The following is a 5,977-nucleotide window of genomic DNA, read 5'->3' as shown; positions in this document are numbered from 1 at the left end:
TCTGAGCCGAAGGTGGTTCGCTTCAAACCAGACGACGTTGTTCACCAGATTCTTGTACTTCTGCTCTATCTATCTATCTATCTATCTATCTATCTATCTATCTATCTATCTATCTATCTATCTATCTATCTATCTATCTATCTATTTAGTTGAAGTTCGGGATGTGCAGGGTTTACTGGCTTTAGTCATCCCTTAACTTATCATATTCAGATATTCAAAAGTTTTCATGCAAATGAAAGCTATGCTACATTTCCATCATCCTCATCATAACTTTTTGAATAGCTAATGTTAGCATGATAGATAGATAGATAGATAGATAGATAGATAGATAGATAGATAGATAGATAGATAGATAGATAGATAATGTCATGTTTGCAGTGTTTTATTATTATTATTATTATGCATCTGCATTTCCATCAATAACTGGCCTGGTTGTTAGCTGGCTATACTGTTAGCCTCGGTGGCTGTAAGATGCTAACGTTAGCCCAGCAGCAACCAAGACTTCTCTCCTTTAACATGTTTTTTTTTTCTTTTTTTTTTTACATAGATAATAATAGGTATCCCTTTTAAACGTTTTATAAATGTATGTCCAATACTTTGATTTATAACCTATTAGCATGTTAGCATTGAACTGAAATAATCTTAGAGAGCAACTAGCATGCTAGCATGGTTCTGCTAATGGTTGAGCTGTGGAAATCAAGGCTGTAAAGATAAATAAAAAAAAGTCAGAGAAGCCAATGTTTTCTATTAAAATCTCTGTTGTGATTGAGATGAATAAAAGCCCTGATTACTAAGTGTCATTTTAACCAGGAAGCTGAGTCAGAACGTATTTTTGCAGACTGTGAGTAGTTCTGAGGCCGATTATTGCAGTCACGCCGTAACGTCTCACTACCTCGCTAACCCCGGGCCAGATTATTCACTCAGGTCGGGAGATTAGCGGCTGGAACATCACAGGCTTCTCCTTTAAGGCCTCTCAGCTCCAGCCCTTTCATCTTCAATGCGCTGTCCCCTTTCTGTGCTCCACCCTCTGTGTGTTCCCTCTTCCCATCCATCCTCCACCGCCCTCCTTGATTTCTGCATCGCTGTTTTGCGTCCGTCAGCGAGATGAGAGGAGAGGCAGAGAAGGAAGCGAGAGCTCTCTACGGGGACTCGGATTCTCGGAGTGATAAATTAGCTGTGATCTTTTTCCTGCAGAATCAATGCCGTTTGCGTCTGCACGTACGCCCGTGACATTTTGTTTCTTTTTGCCTTTACTGCCGCTCTGCTGCTCTTTTCATTTCAGATTTCATGGGGTGTGAAATGTCAAAACAACAGAATGAGACCCCATACGCTCCTTTCGCCCGCCTATTACTTTATCTCCAATTTCAGAAAATCGATTAGCAGAGTATCTCAGATGTAAAACTAAATTTCCCCTCATGTTTTCTGGGCTGCAGTAAACGGGAAGCAAACACAACAATGGAAGCGAAGTCAGATAATCCAAGGGAGGAAATTGAAATATTGCAGACGACTGTGCAAGCAAACAGGATGATTACCACTGTGCTCACCAGCCCCTTCACACATTCCTCCTCATCCCTGCAGCGATCCGGGTTGGTGATGGTGTTTCTTGCCGCCATAGCGTGGAAGCAGTGACATTAATGGGCGGCAGCAATCAGTAATGAGTCGTTAAAAGAGAGATTTGAGGATTTACTGATCCGTTTCCATACCAACTGTATTAGCTGTAGGGATTGGATCCTCTCAGTGTTTTGGGCCGGGGAGGGGGTATAATGGGATTTGAGGAAGTGCTTCTGGGTAGAACCTCAACACACACACACACATGCAATGCATATGTTGTGTGTGTTTGTGAGAGCTTGTTTTAAGTTAATCTTCAAAGCTTTTTGCAGAAATCTGTCACGACAGACGGAGGGGCCTGCGAGAGATTTTAATTTGTTCTGATTTTCTTTTTTTTTCTTTTTTTTTTCTCCTCTTTTTCTCTCTCGTCCTGTTTCTTCTCGCCTTTTGTTCTGGACGCAGGATGGATGGGAGATGCACTGGCGCTGGGAGAGGAGCCGCCGCGTTGCCATGACAACCAGGCGTTTGCAAAAATCAGCGTGATGCCAGCTCGCATCCAGGACCACATATGGGCACGGGCGATGGTGGTGGTGGTGGTGGTGGGGGGGAAAAAGAAGCAAACAAAGCACTCACATGCTCTGTACTGTACACATGTCTGCGTAGCAGATATTACTTTTTATATTGCCGTCTGCTCATCCTGATTGTTTACAAGCACAGGAAGCAATGAGCAGAAAATTAGGGAGGGGGGGATATAAAAAAAAAGACAGAAGATGACGGAGGGAGAGAGCGATGGTGGCGGCGATAAGAGAAATTGGATTTGGGTTGAAGATGGCAAAGTGTTATCGCTGAAGAGCAACATCAAAGGCGTCGTCGGCTGGGGAAACTATGAAACTTTAAAGGAAGAAAAAAAAAAGTTAATTTCACAAGTAATCTCCCACCCTGGGGCTTGTGGGTAAAACAAAAGTCTGTGAAGTGGATGAATTTTGCTAATCTTTGCCGCACAGCTTCAGGGGGATCTCAGAGGCACGGGCATAGAAAATCACCCTAGATTTATGAAACAGAGGCATCTAATGTCTTTGTCTCTGTGCCTGGATGAGGGTTTGTCCAGACTCTCTCAGAGACAAGGAGGACAGCACGCTTTTAAAGAAGGGAAATTTAAGGTAGAGGTTGAAAGGCCTCTGTGCTCACACCTTTAAAAGACTGACTGACAGCTGTCTCCTGTTCTGATGTTTTCTGTTGTTTCAGTGGATGAAAAGCGACGTGGTGCTGATGCAGCAGACAGGAGCAGTGACGGATGGTGTTTGGAGGGCAGATGGTGAATGCTGCTTCAACGAAAGCCTTTGACTTTGGAGCTGAAATGATTCAAGGAATCGATTAATCAGCAAACAGAATATTTGATGGATTGTGATGAACACATTTTTTTTAATTATTTTTGTGTGTCACATTTACTCCAAAGATCTAAAACCAAACCTGACTATTTAATGTTGATGGGACTTTAATTTGTAGATCAGATGTATCGTCTAATTTCATCAATCAATCAATCAACATGCTACTAACACGTTACTCTCAAGGCACACAACCAAACCAACATCAAAGAAGCAATGGCAATAAACCATAGACTGTATATAAATATGGATAATGTGTCACCACTTCCTTGCATTGGCCAAACTGACACTAGTTTCCTGAAGTGGAGGTGAAATATTGACTCTTTTGCTTAATTAATATTGCGTTTTGTATATTGTGCACTGACATGTATTTACTTTAGTGTTTCAGTTTGGCGCAAGTCTCATCCACTTACATGGAGGGGGCGGAGCTTATGATCTATACTGCAGCCAGTCACCAGGGGGAGCTCTACCTGCTTTGGCTTCACTTTTGAGGAGCAGTTCGGTCGTCCAAGCTGCTCTTGAACACACCACAAAGACTACAGCTAATGGTGTTGGAGGAAGTAACTGTTCATGCCAGCAGGTGGCAGTAGTCTCTATTCATCATTCAAAAGGGGAAAGCAGACTATTAGCTGGGATGCTAGGAAGCTACAAAGAGCTAAACACAGCCATACAGAGATAAAAAAATAAATAAATAAAAAAAAAACGGTCACAAACTGTCATTGAATACGCAACATGAACTAACGTGCTAATGCCGGCTTAATGTGTAACATAACACAATTAATCTAGTCAACCAGTGCATTGTTTCAGATAGCATTTCACATTTGTATTGTTAATTCGAACCTTGTAGTCACTCAGTGTGTTAGCATGCTAACATGAAGCTATATAGTGCCTTAGTACAGCATCACAGAGATGCTAGCATGGCTGTATATGTTGTTAAGATTGTGAATCATTTTGTTAGCTTTAGAGCTGTTTATTTAAAGGGCAGTGAGTCTCCTTCCATGTTTCTATGGCAGCACAGAAAAGACAAATCATAACTGTCGCTAAGTCCTATTCACTGGTCCTTTAAAGTCGCTTCTACTCTCTTCAATCAAAAGACACAAAGCTTGTTCATTCATTCATCAGTAATTAAATACGTGGTAGTTGCAGACACTATCCAGCTAAATTACACTTTTGCTCTACGTGCACCCAGACTGCACCCTGCACTTGTGTTTCTGTGGAAGTGATAAATTTAAGAACACATTCACAATCTGAAAAAAAAAAAAAAAAAAAAGGGCTGAGCTGACCACTTCTGGAGTCCAACTGCTGAGTGAAGACAAACATCCCTGGCAGCCGCCTCTGTTTTTATCTGTATGGATGTGAAATGCTTCTTCCTGAATCAGCTTCAAATGCAGCGTTTTGAAGCAACACACTCAGATAACGTTACAGATATACTTTCCTTTTGTCACAAACAGCCAAAATCTTTGCTGTTCTGGGATGTTTCCTCACAAAACTGACGAACAAACTGGAAATATTTTGTTTTGTTTTGTTTTTCTACATAAACAGTGACATGAAGACTATATATTTATAGATAAGAGACATACAAAGAAAACTGGATCCTTTGCCTTGGCCTTTGTGGATCTAGGACTGACCACTAAAAGGTTGAGGTGTTTCCTGTCATTGATTTTCCAAGCCTCTGATTGGAGGGATTAGCATTTTGTGAGATTTTGTCCCATTTGTTAGTGCCACCGACCTTTGTTGCACCAAAGACCGGTTCAATGTGGACAATTTTCTTGAAGTGGATGGAAGATCTCACGTTAAAGGGGAGACTTGCAAATAGAAACTCGTCACTTATGTTTCTTGTTGCGTTCATGAAAGAAAAGCCCAACCATCGATCCACTTATTATCTATTACTGCTCATCCTCCAGAGAGGCATGGAGGTGGCATTGAGTCAGACTATACCATAAATGGACAGAGCTCAAGTCAATCACAGGGCTCAGATAACCACTCGTGGCTATCTCAGGATATTCTTTTGGGCCTTTATGGGATCTTATTTTCAGTGGAGAGAGACATAATGGAGAAAGAAACCAGGCTGGAAATGAACCAGTCACATTGATGGTTTTTCTTAGGGTCACACGCTCAAGCTAAAGCACATCATGGGTCCAGATCAATGGTATTTCAGATGTTGAATGAACATGGACAATTCTCCAAGGACACACTGGTCGTGGATCCATGGATTCAAATTCTGTCCACAACAACCGCCCACTTTCCATTGTATCCGTGTAAATGTGTCCATTCATTCATTTTCTGTATCCTGTGGAGGGTCATAGGGAGTCAGCGGGGCAGCTGTCATTGGGCGAGGAGGCGAGGTTCACCCTGGACAGGTGTCACCTGCAGGGCTAACACACACAGGACACACGTACGGCTAATTTAGAATCAATAATGTACCTAAGTGTGTGTTTTTTTTTTTTTGGATGGTGAGAGGAAGCCAGAGTACCCAGAGAAAACCCACGCAGACACAGGGAGAACACTCACTGTACACTGTAAATGTGTACTCATGTGAATGAATGGTTAGATGTGTCATTGTGACTGTAAAACGCGTTGAGTAATAGGTAGAAACAGAAACAAGACCACTTCCATTTACCTGCCGACACATGTAAATATATATCTTTTGTGGCATTATTAAAATTAGTGTGCTCTGGAACAATATAATTTGAAATTTGAAATGAACTAACCATGCATCCTCTTAGCATGGACCTAAACAAAATGTGTGTCATCTGACCTGATCAGCTACAATCATGAGACTCCAACCTGTCCATGCACATACACCTGTCTGCAGGCAGCGTGTGGCGGCGATGTGAGTGTCAAGAGCTCCTTTGTGCTCGTGCCACACTGTCCCCATGTCCTAAATCTGACAGTAGGACATGAGACAAGGTGGTGAAGGGAGTTAAATTAAACAATTAGGCGATATTAACCCTGACTGGGAGGCTACAGAAACAGAGAAAGATTGAAAGTGTGTGTGTGTTTGAGAGGGAGGGAGAAGGAGAGAGAGAGAGAGAGGCTCGTGG

Source organism: Mugil cephalus, chromosome 16 (assembly GCF_022458985.1).
Source record: "Mugil cephalus isolate CIBA_MC_2020 chromosome 16, CIBA_Mcephalus_1.1, whole genome shotgun sequence".
Classification (NCBI taxonomy): domain Eukaryota; kingdom Metazoa; phylum Chordata; class Actinopteri; order Mugiliformes; family Mugilidae; genus Mugil; species Mugil cephalus.
The sequence above is the reverse complement of the archived record's forward strand: the minus strand, read 5'-3'. Positions refer to the sequence as shown.